Source organism: Malaclemys terrapin, chromosome 9 (assembly GCF_027887155.1).
Source record: "Malaclemys terrapin pileata isolate rMalTer1 chromosome 9, rMalTer1.hap1, whole genome shotgun sequence".
Lineage (NCBI taxonomy): Eukaryota > Metazoa > Chordata > Testudines > Emydidae > Malaclemys > Malaclemys terrapin.
The window spans coordinates 7,871,304-7,890,538 of record NC_071513.1 but is presented as its reverse complement, the minus strand read 5'-3'; positions in this window follow the sequence as shown (position 1 = coordinate 7,890,538).

Below are 19,235 nucleotides of genomic sequence, written 5' to 3'. Positions count from 1 at the left end.
TGAAACCTGACGAAGAGATCACCCAAGGGACTGACAAAGATAATTTCCATCCAGCTATTGATTTCTCATCCTAATACGGGTGGAGCAGAGCTGTACTCAGTACAGTTGATACTCCTATAGTGTGATATCTTAAGGCAGGAGGTTGCCTAACTAGAGTATCAGATTTTAAAACACAGCTAGGAAGTGGTGAATAGAGATCACGGCTCCTGATGGGAAAAGAATAATACACATCCTATCATTTTGTTAGATCATCCCTTCTCTCACCAGCCTGCTTGTGCATTCTTTCACTAGTTACATCTTGTCTTTTAGAGTATAGACTCTTTGAACTAGGAAATGTCGTAAGTTTGCTCAATGGCTAGCACCATGAAGCCCTAGTTTGGTTGGACTCCAGCCAATATAGGAGGTGTTGGGGGGAGAGAGGGGGGAAGTTCCCATTCCAAATAGGGACAAAAAAAATCTCAAAATTTAGTGTGAATCAAGAATCTGGGGGAAAAAAAACCAAAAGATTAAGATCAATCAAAATGTTGTCTCAATAACTTGATTTTTTTAAATTAAACCGTTAACTTTTTTAGTCTAAGTTTTCAAAACAAGTAGTTTCAACTCATACAAATTAAAAAACACAAAAATAAAAAAAGTTTAGATTTAACAAATGGCCAAATGGTGCATTGACAATTTCTATTCCCCCCACACTTTTCTTGAGTCCAGGTCGTGTCAAGACTGACGCAGAAACCGTTCACAGAACAGGAAGTCAGCATTTTTTCTGTGGAAAAAAAAAAGTTAGTCAAAAAAATCCTGACCACCTCTACCAGCCTTTATCACAACAAATATGAAACAACATATTAAATAACAGGGCAAAATAAATGTGCTGTGTAAGGAGAGAGGACATTTGGGCAGAGATCATGTAGAATTTGGAGCTTTTGATGAGTTGCTTCATCTGTTTGGGATATTTAATATTCAACAAGATCTCCTTTACTAGTTTAGTTAAATAATGAATATTTTTTCAGTGACATTTAAGTGTGTTAATTGATATCCAATTTACTGTTTTGATAATGCCAATGAAATAATTAAACATTTCTAACAATTTTAATGAACTAAAAGAATATAATTATTCATTTATGGCTTCTGTAATTTTCAGTTAATTAGATGACAACTAGATTTCTATTTTGGATAATAATTATACTTCAGATTGTGTCCAGTACAGGCTGAAATGTAAGGAATTATTGTCAAGAGGGGACAAACAGATTTAGACCATACAGCATTCCATCCATGTGGAACTTTCTCCCTGTTCCTCCAGAGATATTAGCTAAGGCTGAATTAAGGAAGAATGAGATTTTTAGAAGTGCCCATTGGCCTAATTCAGCTCCCACTGAAGTCAACTGTAAAACTATTGACTTCAATGGGACAGAGCTAGAAAGACCTCACCTTCTCCACAAAAAATCAGCCATTAGGTGCATGCAGGGGTTAAATTCTCAACGATTATTTCCTGAAGCCTCCCATCCTATTTGGGGCTCAGGGCTTTCAGCCCCACAGGAGGAGCGGGGGCTCCACAGATTTAAAATTATTTACCGGAGCTCTGCTCCAAATGGCTCCAGCTGAATATAAGCCTGGGTAGATGTCCCCATTCGGCAACCAAAATAGGTCAGAAACAAACCTTGTGAAAACTGACATAGCTTCATTGACTTCAAAGGAGCAATACTGATTTACACCAGCTCAGGATCTGGCCCATACTTTTAAGTTTATTCTTCTCCTGGTGAAGTGAATCTTACTCTTCATTTATAGACCACAGACCTGAGCCTCCTCTCACTCACACCGAAGGAATCTAAGGGGTGTCAGTGGAGTCACTCCTTGTCTACACTGGTGTAAGTGAGATGTGGGTCAGGCCCAACCAGTTAATTTTTCTGTCAGCCATTTTGGGCCTGAACATGTTGAACAGCAAAACTCACAGTGACCTCAGTGGGAGAATAAAATCAGGTGCCCAGAACAGTCTGAGGAATTCTGTGACCAGCTGCTTTGCTGTCCAACAAAATCAGAACTCCACCCCTTCTACTCTCCGTCCTTATTAAAGTCAGGAGTAACTCAATCATAACATTATCACGTTCTTATCCATCAGACCTTTAAGTTCAGAGCTGGGCAAACAGTAGAAGGCTAGAGAGGTTTTCATTGCCAATCCCGGACACCATGCTTGGGAGTCAGAGCGAAATTAGGGCTGCCAAGACAGAAAACCTGTGTCCAGCATAACGCTGATGAGTAACCCCCATGTCCCCAGCGCAAGAAAGAGCAAGTTAAACATGTGTCTTTTCATGAAAAACTTAAATACATTTAACAACCAGGTATTAATAATTATGTAACAGTGACAGGTGAAGAGTAAAACAGAATTCAGATGGTTGAAGAAGTACTTTGGACAAATGCTTACAGTTAAACTGATATATCCTTCACACCATGCTGTGGCCTCCGGGTCTAGAATAGAGATATTTTGTATAACTTCAGGTACATTTCAAGTTCTCCTTGCGTACATTTATGTTGCTTATCTCCAATGTCACTGGTTCATTTCTATATCTTTCCACACCTCAACCAGAAACTGAAGGTCCAGGGTCTGCCTTTTTCATACACCCCAATTTACTAGAAAAAGAATACATTTTTAGGGCACTATCAGGAGACGAACGAAAATGATCCAGAGATCTTAGTGTTTGGAGGGGTCTATAAAATGTTAACACAATCCTGGATGAGCACAGTGTATTGAAAAAATTACACAACCAACTTTCAACCACATTATGAATTGCTATAAATTGACATAGTTCTATTGGAGACAATTGGGCTATACCAATTATTACCAGCCAATGAGCTGGCCCTCCATGGCTAGCAATGTAATTTGCTCTCATTTCTGAATGTAGTAATTCCTAACAGGATCAGCTGGAGAAATGAAGTCACTCATGATTTTTGGGTGAAATACTTTCAAGGATAACATTAAACACATGATGTCCTACTTTTCCGCAGGTAATGTAGATAGGCCATAAATGAAATAAACAGCAGTAGTATTTCATACCACTGCATCTCTAATATGAGCCAAGTTCAACATGACATATAAAATACCTACTTAGTACCTGACCCAAAAGTCACAGAAGTCAACAGAAAGACTTCCATTGATTCCACTGGGATTTGGAATAGGCCCAGAGGCCCAAATGTTCCCCTTCATTTCTGTGAGCAGAATGGATCAAAAACCATGTTTCTGGAATGATGTGTACCCTCCCCTTGGTCAGAGTGTTGCATGGGATCTTTGTCTCTGGCACCCCCTACTGGGCTCTCCCTTGGCCCTGCAATGGCCTTTCCCAGCTTCTATCTTTCTCCTGACTGACCCTCCAGCCAAGTCACTTGAAAGTCTAAACCCCTTCCAGGGTAAGACACAAACAAGTCCAAATGACAATCCGAACAAGTCTTGAAACACCCCCCATTTCAGGATTCTCTGTTGGCCCACCCTCACGGCTTCCCCTGTAGGAGCCTAACTGGCACCTGTAGTGTTCTTCCTTCAGATTTCCTGTCTGTTAAAACCCATCTCAGGGCTTCTCTCTGCCAGACAGACTTGTCTCCTCTGGAGTCTGTCACCAATTGAGCTCTCAGTCTACTTAGAAAGCCTAGTTCCATGCCCTCTGTACAGGAGGCAATTAATCCTCCCTCCCCACACACACCCTGTAGAGCATGACTAATAAGGCTTATTTCCCTTGCCTTGCTGGTGATGGCAGTTAAGCCCCATCTCAGTTGGGTATAGGGGCCAAGAATCAGGGATTGGCAGCTCTGTAGCCTGGTTTCTCCTTCTGCCTCATCCCATGCATATCATTCCTCAGAGTGGGGAAGAAGTGGGATAAAACCAGGGAACAACTATTGTGCCATACACATTCTAGTAAGCTGAGTGGAACTGAAGATGTCAGGTTTCAGGAGGTACCTACTTTGAGGGACACTAGGGGTTTAGGAGTTCTGGGGTGTGTGTGTGGGGGGGGGGGAGGAATGATACCAGACAAACAACTCTCACAGCATGTAACACTGGCCTCTAAGAATGCTCAATAAATCTCTAGAACTCTTAATATTCTAGAATAAATATTCTAGAACTCTGCGAGTTGTATCACGTATTATGCTCTCCCTTTCTACTCCTGCTGGAAGGGAAGAGGTAGATTTGTAGTCTTTGCTGCTGAATGGAACACACACTCCAGGAGGGAAGGCAGACACCAGCAGGTGATAGTGGCATGGTTCCAGCCCATGCGATCAGAGATTATGTAGGCCAAGCTTCTGGTGGATGCTCATAAATCAGGAGCTCCATGGCTCACCCTATTGGTTCTGCATGATGGAAGAAGAAGAAAAAGTTCCACCGACCGCACTGGAGTGCTGTATCAGAAATTGCTCTGGTTGTCCATTCTCCTACACAGGAAAAATTCAAGCAAGGAAAGCTTTGGACCAAGGTTTTCTAACATCAGAGGGGTAGCCGTGTTAGTTTGAATCTGTAAAAAGTAACAGAGGGTCCTGTGGCACCTTTAAGACTAACAGAAGTATTGGGAGCATAAGCTTTCGTGGGTAAGAACCTCACTTCTTCAGATGCACTGGTTTTCTAACAGTGACTCATGTTTCTGAGTGCCCAATCTGATACCCACTCTCTGAAAAACCAGAGCTCTAGAAGGTGAATCACAAGGAGACATCCTGACTCACTAGTCACTTCACAAAAGAGGGTTGGTCTGTATTTACCACGTATCTAAAAACAAAATCCAGTATTATTGCTAAATCATTCGATGAACAAATAAAAGCTGTCCTCCAACATATGCATAAATTCAGTCCAAGAGAGAACCAAATAGAAACATTATGATTAAAGGGAAAGAATGCTACTTCCAAGAGACTATACATGTACACATTTAAAAATATTTTCCATTGTGTTTTAAGGTGTCCCCAATGATCAAGGTTATAATGAGAAAAATATGGAGAAAACATGCTGTGCCATGTTATTCGAGTTAATCTGAAAGCCTTTTACTAGGAAAAATCCTGCCAAAACATTTACAACATCAGGGCACGCCTTATAATGTCTTTAAGATAACACCAGTGATCTAGAAACTAAGCCCTACCTATGACAATGGGCTATACCATGTTGCATTCGACCACAACTATTAGTTTTCTAAATATTTTGCTAGTGAATCACGCTAATGCTTTGTAAGGTTTTTTCTCCACGGTCTAATTAATTGTCAGGTCTTATTACATAAGTCGTTGTATGCCACCCTCATCCTTTCACACCAAGTGAAAATTCACTGTACAGGGTGATTAGCAGAGTTGCAAGAATCATAACTGTGTGCTTCAAGGCAATCAAGATCTATTGAGCCATATTTTGCTATAAATCCAAAAACCAAACTAGTGCTATTTCATTCTAATAATGAAAAGATGGATTTATGTACATTTAAGTTAGCCAAACAGATTGTTTCAAGTGGATGTTGCCTTTTCTTCATTATACAACATCATAATTAAGACATGCACTAAATTAAAAGTTCATTAGCAATACTGATTATGTATTTATATTCATCAAAAGACATTTGGAACACCAAGATGCTAATTTGTTAGTGTGAATCTCTATGACCACATACATTTCCATAGAAGTTAATGGGGCCAATGCGAGTTTACACCACCTGAGCATATGAATGGGCACTAATCTCTTGGTGCTAGCCCTGGATTTTTACAACACACACAAGCAGAAAAGGGATTGCTAAAATTGAAAGGCTCCATATTTTCCGCTATGAATCCCCTGAGCCATCCAGTATTCTGCCCTAACAATTATTTAGGCCTGCAACCACTTATGGATGTGCCTAACTTGAAGCATATGAGTAGTTGCATGGATTTTAATGGTGTGTAACAAAACTGCTGCTTACCGAGCACTCCTTTCTAGCTAGGGGTCTCTCTATCAGCCCCACACATCTGTTTTTCCTCTCTTCGGGGCTCTTTAAGAACTCACAGAGACTCCCTCTAGTTAACAACTCCCCTTACTTGGGGCTAGTTTAATACCAGAACCAGTTTACAACAACCCAGAGTCCCAACCTAAAGTCCATTCCAAAAACACAAAGAAAAGGGGCCTATACTTAGCTCTCATGTTCTCTTTCACCCCCGCACAGCTCCATCCACTTTGATCTCCCAGCCAGTCTTCCCTGATCCCCCTCACTGGAACTCTGACATTCAGCTCCAAACCCCGTCAGGGTTTCCCACCCCCCTAGAAAACACCTGCTAAACTGGGCCCTACGGCATTGGCATTTCTGCCTGGGGCTATCAACTCAGCTCTCCCAGTTTCTTCCTTTTGCTGCAGCCACCTGCTTTTTATGGGAAATTGCCCGATTCCCCTCAGATGGGGCTCATTCCATAATCAGGGCTGGCTTAGCCTCAGGCCAGGGGACAAGCCATTCTCTTATAGGGTTATTATATTAAAAGCTAAGCACAGGCTTACATATGTTACACCAAACCTTTAAGACATTTTCTTAATAACATAATGTTGAAAAAAGCTGTACCATAAAGAGATGACCAACCTTTGTCCAAATTCTGCTCATCTACAGACTCATTAATAGTCTTGTTGACTATTGGTGGGTGTATGGTAAGCAGGATGTGACCTCTGTATATGTTCATGTCAGACCTAGATACAATAAGATGAGTTTCCACCAAAGAAGGAGAAAGCCCCATAACAACAAAAAGGAAAGACAAATTTTAACAGGGACCCTGCTTTCAAGCAGATACCTGGAGATAAATCATTCATATCACTTGGCTGTGATTGCTTAAACACTGACATATTATGGCCCGATCCAACAGAATACTTAAGCATGTGCTAAACATTAAGCAGGTGAGTAGTCCCATTGAAGTCACAAGCACATCAAATCAACTTGAAATCAATAGCACTTGTGATTTCAGTGGTACTATTCAACTGATTAAAATTAAGCAGATGGTTCAGTGCTTTGGATCAGAGCTTATGATACTAAGGCAAAAATCATATACAATTATGGCAATTTAAGTGATTTTGCTACTTTAAAATATCTATGATTTACTCATAATTTAAAAAAAAAAGACTAACACATTTATTGGCTGAATAGCCAGTAAAAAGCTCTTCTGTCTTCATATTTCAATTTTCAGAGTAACAGCCGTGTTAGTCTGTATCCGCAAAAAGAAGAACAGGAGTACTTGTGGCACCTTAGAGACTAACAAATTTATTAGAGCATAAGCTTTCGTGGACTACAGCCCACTTCTTCGGATGCATATAGAAGAAGTGGGCTGTAGTCCACGAAAGCTTATGCTCTAATAAATTTGTTAGTCTCTAAGGTGCCACAAGTACTCCTGTTCTTCTTTTTGCATATTTCAATTGTGTTTAAAAATATATTCCTCCTTATATTTTCTTTTTTTCCTTTTCCAGGTCAGGTTATTCAAGCCTTCCACTACTACTGAAATGGAGAGGACACAATATGACCCATTTTGTAGATACTCTAAAAACAGGAAATTTGATTTCCTGTCTATATGGTGTGTTTGAAAAATGAATAAAGTCAAATCATTTTTCCTTCACCAGTTATCTGCTAATCTTTACCAATTTATTTTCTTGCAGACTGCAGGTGCATCTGTGGCCTAAAATGGTCAAAATCCAAAGCACTAGATATCTAGCAGTTAAGTGCAGTTGTACAGTACTTGTAATTTAACAATATATTTTATTTGTTCCCTTCTTTCCTGGGAGGGGAACCTATGAGCCAGAAAGTTTGTCTGCAATCCACAAACTCCTCATTGCTGAAATCCCTAAAATGTCAGAGTCTATGAATTGATGTTCTTTCATTCCCGGCTGGAGGCATAACTGTTAATGAAGTTGCCAGGTCTGTTGAGATTCTAAAGATTTATTTGTTATACTGAACATAATATCAAGACAGAGAGTTATTGGTTACTTTTCTTGGACAGTTTTATTCATGGAGCAGAGTACTGGACCTTGTGGAAGCTTAGCTCCTTCAATATATGGCTTCTGAAACTTTGTTAAGAGCTTAATGCATACTTTGTTTAAAAGGGAACAATTGAATGCAAATATTTTTATAATGAAATTGCTTCTCAAGCTAAATGAATTACTCTGCCATATAATCACACAGAGGAAAAATAAAGGGATTACTTGCTTGTGGTAGACCACCCTGAGCCCAGACAGCTGAATTCAATGTTAGAAAAGCAAGTGGTGTTCTTCATTTATATCTGTTTATTTTCAAACACACTGAGCCAGTTTCAGGACTCGACATCAGATTGGGAGATGGCTTCACGTTTGAAGCAGCAGGGAGCTCCCTAGCTCTGGAGAGTAAATGGGAATTAAACGTCAGCAACTGTCATTACTTATTTGTGCTAAGAGGCTCTGACCAAAATAGGAGCCCCATTGTGCAGAGTGCTGTATGGACACCTAGTAAGAGATAACCTCTGTCCTGAAGAGTTTACTATCTAACTAGATGTGACAAAGGGAGGATTTTTAGTCCCATTTTACAGATGGGGAACTGAGGCATAGAGATATTAAGTATTTATCCAACACCACACTGGAAGTCTACAGCAGATCCAGGAGTTAAACCTGAGGTCAAGTCCAGGAACAACAAGACCACCTCCCTTTCCTTCCAGGCCAGCCTTCTTTATAGCTGGCCAGCTTTGAACAGTGGAATGCCAGATCTTGGGTCCCAGAGAACAGGAGAATGATGAACTGAGAGCCAGCACACAGGAGGCTCTCATATTCTGAATCTCTATCGCAACTACAGACCAGAAGAACAAGGCACTGACGGCTGGCTTATCAGTTAGCCATGACGACCCGTTGGTCTGTCATAGTGCCCCATTATATTATGGTCCACAGTTTTCACAGCTCCTCCTAGCCTAGCAGGCAAGTTTCTTACTGGACCTTCCCAGGGTTTCTCGCAAGGAAGCTCAGCGCTCTAATTACTGGGCCACCATGCTTTTGATATACGGTTAGAACAAACGGTTAGCACAGGTGAATGGAAACATTATTGTAATATGGCAGGGGAGCTTACACTGGCCTCGTCTTTGCTGCAGTGTTAGCTTGAGTGAATGCCTCTTGAGTTAGCCTAGCTGCACTGCAAAACAGACGGATAGTTTTCGCAACACAGAGGATTTGAATTAGCAGCACAGAGCAGCTGCATCCCCGCTGCTTTACTAGTTTAAGCATAAGCAACACTCAAGCTTCAACCCACCCCACCCCACTTACCCCGATGGGCCAGCTGGCTTGTTTAAAGCACCATTTAGATCGATTTCCTCCCCCCACCCCTGTAGTGTAGAACACCCCTTATACTTCTGAGATAAGTCTTTGGTGCTGGCTGGATTGGGACCATTGACAGATGGTGGGAAAATTACTTCTACAAAACCTCAGGAGAGTTCCCACACCTTTTAGACCTCAGTGGAAAAGAGATAAGTTTGCTTTAAGCTCCTTCTGGGCTGTATGCCAAAGTTTGGCAGAGTACATAAAAGTAAACAGCTCCCAGCTCAGCAGTCACTCAAGCCTGGATTTGGGGTCTGCCAAGGAATGCCTAAGATGAAGCAAAACTAGGAGTGCTGTTTTGCTTTGATCAAGTGAATCAGGTGGTACAGTATCTCTTGCAAGAGGTAATTGAAAAAGACAAAAATCTATCTTTTTTCCCAATTAGAATGGTGCATGTGTGTGAGTGAGACAGCATCGGGAGTAAATCCAGAGCCATCAAAGTAACTACATGCATAGACATCATAATTTGCCAACTATTCTGTGGGATGATTATAAGAACATAAGAATGGCCATACTGGGTCAGACCAAAAGTCCATCTAGCCCAGTATCCTGTCTTCCGACAGTGGCCAATGCCAGGTGCCCCAGAGGGAATGAACAGAACAGGTAATCATCAAGTCATCCATCCCCTGTCGCCCATTCCCAGCTTCTGGGAATATATATATCCTCATGTGTAATTTTTCAAATGCACATGACAGATTAGTCATAAATAATAATCCAATGCACAATTGTAGGCTACACCTGGGGGGAATAATGCCACATTATTTTCACTTGTGGATTATGAACCCTCACGTTAATTCTTGGCATCAGGTTCTTCCAAGTCCTTCAGGCCAAAGAAACTTGTGCTCCCCACCTTCATAAATAGGGCTGGGCTTTTGTGGCTAATTTTTTTTTTAAAGCAACTGACATTTGACTGCTACATCTTAACTGTCAATTGAGAAGCACTGGAAAGGTTGCCTTCTTCTACCACTGTACAAGAAGCTTTATAACAGGGTTTCTCAAACAGGGGTCGCTGCTTGTGTAGAGAAAGGCCCTGGCAGGCCGGGCCGGTTTGTTTACCTGTCCCGTCCGCAGGTCCGGCCGATCGCGGCTCCCACTGGCTGCGGATCGCTGCTCCGGGCCAATGGGAGCTGCTGGAAGCAGCGCGGGCCGAGGGACGTACTGGCCGCTGCTTCCAGCAGCTCCCATTGGCCCGGAGCAGCAATCCATGGCCGGTCCGGCCCGCCAGGGGCTTTCCCTACACAAGCGGCGACCCCTGTTTGAGAAATCCTGCTTTATAAGAACAGTGTCACTCTTAAAGTTACTGCGCCTCTGTCAGCTTCACAGTGATGTTCCCTCCTATCAATAAGCCTCTTGAACGTCCTTCAGTGGTTCCACCCACCTTGCTGACAACAGTGAAAGAAGGGGTCAGCATGGCTATTCCATTGACCAGGAATCCCTTTCCTGTGTGGCATGGAATGCTCTGAAGTCTCTTGAAAAGCAACTTCCCTCCATGCACAACACTGTGCTGGGGTCTTGTTGGGGCACAAGGGGAAGTCTCGGATTGGATATCGGGCAGTGAAGAATTGGACAGCCACTTTCCTTCCACTGGATCTTGCTAGGTCCTAGGATTTTGCCACCACCCCTCGCCACCAATTGGGTTGCATCTCATTGATGACCAATCTGCTGGTCACACCCGACCAGTCCTTCCAAAGACCATGATCAGAGGCTTGATAAGCCTCAGGACATTGAATTTCTATAGGATCCCTGAATTACTCCCTTCCCTTCCTTCCTGGGCAGGCTACTCATCTGTCTGATTGGCTGGCTGTCACATTTCTACCTATTGTCATGGTAACTAAATGCTCCTAACTTATTATGGGCCCTCTATTCTAGAGGACACAAAATGGTGTAAATAACTTTTTTCACTTGTAGGTTTATGAAGTGTCACTTAAATTCTTGGCATCAAACTCCAAGTATCAGGGGGTAGCCATGTTAGTCTGTATCCACAAAAACAACAAGGAGTCCGGTGGCACCTTAAAGACTAAGCACCCTACTCTGCTCCTGGGATGTGTCACTCTCAGACAAGTCCTCCCATACCTCCCATGGTAATCAGCAGAGCTCCTCTATGCATATGCTGGAATAATAGTTGATATTTTTATATACTCAATTTGCTTACGTTATCAAGGTTAAGAAGAGAAGTATGGTCCTGCAGAGTTTGCTCTTAAGTCTATTTAAGTTTACAGTGACACTGTAACAATTCCACTCCAGTTTAGAAGATTAAAGGTCTATATATGTTTTACATGCACTTAGTTTTCGACACCTTAATTCGTTAGTCAAAAGCCGCAGGATGCAAGTTTCATTCATACTAGGAAGGGAGTGCAAGCTCTGTGGCATGAGATGGTCTTGGAGCCCTCATCTGACTCCCAATTTTAAGATGACACGTGATAACGCACAAGTGAGACTAACATGTCATTATTCTCCCCAGATAAGCATAATTGCCTTTTATAAAATCAAAGATAATTTGTTTCCAGCTGACAGTGGGAACTAAAATACATCATGAGTGGGGTCATCAATAATGTGCTGAATTGCCTCAATGGTGTCGTTTCCACAGCAGCCTATAGGATGCTTGCAGAACTGCAGAGAGAGAGAGAGAGAGAGAGAGATTGCAGAGCTCACGGTGCAATCTGCCTTTTGCACGTCGCTCGCATTTGACAAATTTTTCAGCTAACATCAGTGAACGTTTCATTATTTCATCCTCGGCCCAGGAAAAGGATAACAGGAAAATGAATCAGATTCCACACCCTGCCGATGATGTTCATCAAACGATCAGCACAGACTGTACTGCATTCTCCGCTGGCCGGATATAAACATACATGGTGAACATATTTTTGGACATTCTGTTCATATAAATACAATGACTGATGCAATCTGTATAATTCGTAGTCTTCTAGCAGAAAAAAAGAAAAACAAAACATTTCCTAGATTTTTCCAATTCAGGAAAGTTAATTCCTACTTATGAAGCTCCTGCCATCACAGTCATATGTTGTAAATAAGGAGGAACAGGACCGAGCTAATGAATAGCTCAGGGGTTCCATTTTTAAAAAAAATTAACTATGGCTACATTCCTCTGTGGGATGCACACCTTCATCATCTGGACCATATTCCCCCCATCTGCAACCATTCATGATGCCTGAGGCAGTGTCCCACTCCTCCTTGGCATACCATGCCCTTTGCTCAGGAAGTGCCTAGGTGGCATGATCTAGCCATAATTTGCCTCCTGAAGGTATCGGTGTTAAAGAGGTTTATGCTTTGGCAAAAGCACATTTCTTTTGCTAACAAATCTTCTCTTTAAGAGCTTGGTCCTGCAAGGTATTTAGCACTCAGAGTCCTGATCCAGCAAAACACCCAAGCGCATGATTAACTTAAAACATGTGAATAATATCCTTGACTTCATGAAGAGATGGAGGATGCATTGAAAGATGGACTTCGGTTAAATTAACTGTGTGCTTGGAACTGGCCGAAACGCTCACCACCATGCAGGAGCTAGGCCTCGATGAGCAGGATTTAATTTAGCTTGGTTTACCCTATATGTGGCCAAGCATTTGTATTCCAAACCAGCTGATGAACATGTGCTTTAGGCCTTCTAAAAACTACCAATTCTATTGTCAGACTTCTTTACTGATGGTTCTTGCTGTGGCCACCACCTACGGGTTTGCCTTCCATCGTAAGTGCAGGGCATCTACCCTCTCTGATTCTTTAAATACATGCAGATCATTGACATGCTGGCTACTCCCTATTTTTAAGTTGACCTTTTCCTTGGTTACACCTCTCCTATTGATCAAGCTTAATTCCCACTGTGCTGCACTGTCCAGCTTACCACCTTCTGCAGCATGTTTTTGAAGTGCTCTCACCTTTCTTCATGGCTGGGATACGGATTCCAATGGCGTCCCTTTTCAAGTACAGAGGTGTGACCCTCAGAACCCCCCAGGGTCAACTGGCAATGGGTTCGCTGTTCTGTAACAGTAACTCTTGTCTGGCCTGACAAACTCACTGCACCTAGCACACCGCTTTCATCGTATTTATCCCAAAAGGGTTCAGGGAGGTGTCTAATGGAAGCTTATGTCATGCCAATCCTCATAATTGTTGGGCTACGTATGTACAGATGGTATTTAAGAACGTGTACAGGTGTATTGAAACTGTCTTTTAGAATCTATGTCCCTGGAAGGGTTGCAGACAAACTGATGGGATATCCCCTGCTTTTGTTCATATGTAAACTAAGCATTGTAAAGCCAACATAAAGGAAGCCCCATTTATATGGGAAAGTCAATAGGAAAAAAGAGCTCGACAGGGTGGATGTGAAACAAACAGGAGACTGGGAAGACACCTTGGAGGCAGCACCGCAGGAAGGAAGCCACGGGGAGTTATCCTGATTTGTGGGATAAAAACAATGGACTTTGAGGTATAAGAGGATGACATTAGGGCCTCTCTTTTATCCTGCACTCAGGAGGGGGGTAATGAAGCAGTGTGGTAATATTCAGGAAAACAGGATATCAACCAACCCCATCTGAAACACTGAAAGCAAAGGTTTTGGTGAGACATTTCCTTAGACGAGGATAGCCTGTAAAAGTTTTAGTCTAGTAGAAGTGGGTTATGCTTTTGTTTTATTTTTTAACCTGTTGTTCTTATTATATTTGCTCCCTGTCTCTGAAATATTTATCTTGGTTAATAAATTTGTTTTCACTATAAATAGATTACAGTGCTATGGTGTTACATTGGAGCTCATACGCAGCTGACTCAACCAAGTTGATGTGTGTATACTGGACACTGCAGGGGGATGCTTCTGAGGTGTTTGGACACTGGAGTAAACCAAGTGTTTACTTGCAAGGCAAAGTAGGGGCTGGTGGAGCTCCGAGGAAGTTGACACCCTGCTACCACAAGAAACCCTCCTGCCTCCAGTGAGAGGGAGGCAAACATGGTGCCTCTCTGTCCTGGGTACCACAATCTCACCACAGGTTAGTGGCCTTGGGGCTTCTCTAAATTGTGCCAGCAGGTTGTTATCCACCAGGTGGTGAATCCCAGATGTGCTGCTCTCTCTGAAACACCCTTGCCATTCCCTTGTGCCACAGGCTCTGGGGGAGGGAGATGAAAGACTCTATACCTGCCAGGGATATCTCCATGCTTGGTAGATCCCCAGCAGGCTATCTGTTTGTCTCCCCCTCACCCTTTGCACCACCTTAGGGAGTAGCTTAGGACAGAGAATCTGATCTGATGTTTGTCGTTAGTTTAATTACTCTGTACATTAAAGGTTGGTCATATAGCAAAAAAGGAGTTACTGGATAGAGTTGGCAGAATATAATGAGTTACCGTATAGAGTTGGGGGAATACACAAAAAATACTTTGTGAATATTAATTTGAATTTCTAAGCTCTATTCATAGAATCATAGAAATGTAGGACTGGAAAGGTTCTCAAGTTCAGTCTCCTGCACTGAGACAGGACCAAGTAAACCTAGACCACCCCTAACAGGTGTTTGTCCAACCTCTTCTTTAAAAATCTGCAATAATGGAGATTGCACAACCTCCCTTGGAAGCCTTTACTATCCTTATAGTTGGAAACTTTCCCCTAACATCTAACCTAAATCCCTCTTGCTGCAGATTAAGCCCATCATTTCTTGTCCCACCTTTGGACATGGAGAACAATCACCATCCTCTTAATAAGAGCCTTTAAATGTTTGAAGACTATCACGTCCCCCCTCCTCAGACCATTTTCGCAAGACTATACCGGCCCAGTTTTTTTTGTCACCTTTCTTCACAAGTCAGGTTTTCTAAACCTTTGATAATTTTTGTTGCTCTCCTTTGGACTCTTTCCAATGTGTCCACTTCTTTTCTAAAGTGGGCTCCCAGAGCTGGACACAGGACTCCAGCGGAGGCCTCATGAGTGACAAGTAGAGAGGGGCAATTACTTCCTGTGTCTTACATAGGACACTCCTGCTAATGTATCACAGAACAATATTAATGTTTTAGCAACTGAATCACATTGAATATTAGTCAACAATTTGGGATCCACTATAACCCCCTGATCCTTCTCAGTAGGACGACTAGCCAGCTAGCTGTTTCCCGTTTTGTATCTGTGCATTTAATTTCTTCTTCCTCGGTGCAGTACTTTGTACTTGTCTTTACTGAACTTCATCTGGTTGATTTCAGACTAAATCTTTAATTTGTCAATAAAAATAAAAAAAAATAGAGAGAGATATACCTATCTCATAGAACTGAAAGGTAACTGGGTCCAGCCCCCTGCCTACACTAGCAGGACCAAGTATAGATTTTGCCCCAGATCCCTAAGTGGCCCCCTCAAGGATTGAACTCACAACCCTGGGTTTAGCTGGTTAATGCTCAAACCACTGAGGTATCCTTCCCCCTGATTGTTTTGAATTTTAATCCTGTCCTCCAAAGAACTTGCAAGCTCCCTTGCCCCCAGCACCACCTCCAGGCGGGTGTCAGTTGCCAATCTGATAAGCATATTCATGTCTCTGCGTTTGTTTTCTTCAAATACTATAGCAAACAGGCTTTTCTACCATAAAAAATTGCAAAAACCCAATACTGTATACTTGAATATTCTTGAATTGCAATTGAGAAGGTTACACCCAAATACGCAATTCTTACTGTTGTTGTTTAACTATAAGTCATCCAAACAGAGAACAGAAAAATGTACCATGTGACCAGGTTAAGTGACCAACAATGTGTGAAGTTCATTCCTTAACAGTCAAAATGAGTTGTTTGTGAATGGCTAGCAATTACTGGCGGTGGAGGAAAAAACCCTGCAAATAATTCTGAATAATGAATAAATCAGATAATGCTGAATTGATCAGGACACAGGAGAATGAAACGGAGAAAGGGATGGATTTTAAAGGAGAAGGTGCAACTTTTAACTTTAATAAGGGGGTTAAATCCTGCCTCCCTCACAATAATCTGGGTCTAGCATGGTATAAAGTAGTCTCCAAGCCAAATATTGAGTTCTGGTCATCTTCAGCCTAACCCCTAGGATTCAGCCCACCTTCACCTCCCCCAGAAGGTGATAAGAAAGGTACCTCTGCCTGTAATAGGACCCACCAGTTATCTCCTGGGTCTCCTGTCCTTATCCTTATTAACCTAAAACTGGGCCTTCAGGATGTTGTGGGGAAGGCAAAAGAATCCACTGGACACTTTGCCAGTCTTGCCCTGGGAGACTAATTCTTTCCTGATCCCCAACACTGACGAGCGGTCAGACTCACAGGATTTGAAAACAGTTCACAGGGTGCCTCCATTGCAGGGCATTGGCTGCTGCATACCATGAAGGATTCATGTATGAAAAGCAGAGGGTGCAAGAGATCATCAGCTCTATTCCTCTTCCCCGCCTTCCCCAGCCCAGCCAAATGGCAACAGGGAGAGATCAGGTAATCTCTCCTCCTTCCCTTTCCGCTCTGAACCCAGACATGATTTCCACATGCACAGGGGGCCTCAAAACCAGCCAAATCTGTCCCTCCCTTCTCCATCTCCTCTCAGGAACTCCCAGGTTACATTTCCCCTGCCAATCTGATCAGACATCCCAGGCACTGAGAGGGGGGCAGAGGTGTGAAAAAGATGCAAAATGAATGGAGAATATTATTCATAGAAAATTGTTTGCCCAGCTCTTATATGAAGCACTGAAAATGTACTTGAGGCAGCTTTGCGATTTTGTAGTCGACCTTATAATTACCTATTTATTTCATCTTAAAATGATACTAAATTATGGATTTCACACTGAAATGATTCCTGAATGTCATGATGCTATATACAACCGGGGGAGGTGGGGAGGGGGAATGTTAAATTTACTACTTGCCTCATTGCACAAAGAACATTTTGATTGCTTATTTATTGAGTTCTAACGATTTTTTTATATACAATGCAGTCAGGCCATGGACTTAAGTGACCTGTAACATGTCCGTTCTTTTCTGACCAATAATATTGGAGGTTCATGTTGCTTTTTATGTTCCTATGGGTCAAATTCTGAAGCCCTTATCAGAGCAACACCTCCACTGAAATCTGTGGGAGCAACATATTTGCAACTGAGAGAATGATCTGACCCCAGAAGAATGACTGAGAGACAGTAAAATGAACCAAGCCTGGACATTTAAAGCCTGTGAGAAACAGTCAGAAGTTTTCCCTGTTGGGGAAGTCTCTTTTCACCAGAGACTTGAGGTTTAATGGGGTCCATAACCTTGGTTTGATCTACATTAAGAAATGTGTCCATCGGAGCAGAGTTGTGCTTGGTGTATGAGGATGCTTTCTTAGTGGAAACCTAGGAGATTGCATTGATTTTCTAGTGAGAGATTACAGCATTCCCTCGAGTTAAAGTTAATTCTGTGGGATGCTGTTTATCTGTTTAAGCAACATTGACATGGACCATTTTTCAATATGAGAAGATTTAGATACCTATTTGTGACCACTGTCAGAAAGGATTCCTGCCTCATTGAACTGAGAACAAGCTGGGAAAGCATGCACCCTGTGAGAATTGCCTGCCGTTAGTAAAGCAGTATATTTTTCAGTTGTTGTCACAGTGTGTCACTCTTCAAAAGATTCCCCAGAGAACCCGCGCTATCTAACTGACGAAGCATAGGTGAGCTTTGTGACAATGCGTCCAGGAGTCTTATAGAAGGTTTTTCCAATCCAGTTTTTGCCAGTGATTTCCAATGCCACATCTATTTCCACTGAGACAAAAGTCTTCTGATAGTCCTCAAGAGCATCACGCAAAATGGCTTGTATCTGTCAATCTTCTCCGGAGTAGGCGTCACTTCCCCCCACGCCGCTCCGAGAGTCCCCTTAAGACTCAAATTCCTCTTAAAGCCTCTGTGTGGCAGACATCAGACAGCAAGAGGCTTAAACAACACTAAGGGGAGCTACATGCCAGCAATAAGTGAAGAGTGTAGCCCAAACATTTTTCCAGGGCTTAAATTCAGGGGTTACAGTAAGAGGTGCAGAGGTGGAAGAGGGAAATTCACATTCCCCCTTCCTCCCCCCCAAAGTTCTCCCCCTCTCAGGAAAGCTTTTCACTGCTGCCCCTTTCCCTTGGGGGAGCTCCCCTTCATCTCAGCCTGGAGAAGTGGCCCTTGACAGTCTGGAAGTGGGAGCAGGTCGAAGAGCTAATGCCTGACTGGGGAGTTCACAGACTTTCAGTCTTTTCCTTCTGTGGTGGAACAGCAATCACCGTTGTTGGAAAAAGCACCAGTTCCTGAGCTCCTCTTCTCTGAGGGAAGGTCTGTCACTTGGACAGCTTCCCGGCCCCTATATAGGGAGACAAGAACAGGGACAATCTCTGCTGCCTGTCCTCCTTTATGGAAGCAGACGGGAAGGAGGATGGTAGTAACTCCCACAAGCCCTCTCTGGGGAAAAGGGTAAACACAGAAGTGGCATGAAGATTCTCTTTTTAAAGGTCCTGATCTATCTCTGGGTTTATCCAGATGCCCATTACTGTAGTATCTAGGTACCGTCCATGTAAACACAATAGCAATAGGGAAATCCCTAGTGGACTTCATGGAGACTCTGGCACTTCTCCCTTTTGAGGAAAAAAAAACCCACCAAGTCCGTTGGGGGTGGGGGAGTTGTTTGGGGTTTATTAGGCGGACAGGGATGTCAATATTTTTAAACACATGAAGATTCTCGATCCTGGTCATATTCTCTTTCTGGGTAGCACCCGGGATGTGCCCCGCCCAGCCCTAACATTTACACACACGCGCGCACACACACACACCTTCATTTGGCTGGCTGTGAATCCTCTAGATTCACTTCTTCTTTCACCTGTATTCTCGTCCGCTTGCTGCATCCCATCACTACAGGAAAATGCTTCATTACTGAAGTGTGACGATCAAGACCGGGGCCTCCCCCATTGCCTACTGATGTCAATGTAAAGGCTCCCATTGACCTCAATGGACATTGTGTAATTCTCTGCCACACGTCAATCGCAGCAACAAGGGCTGTG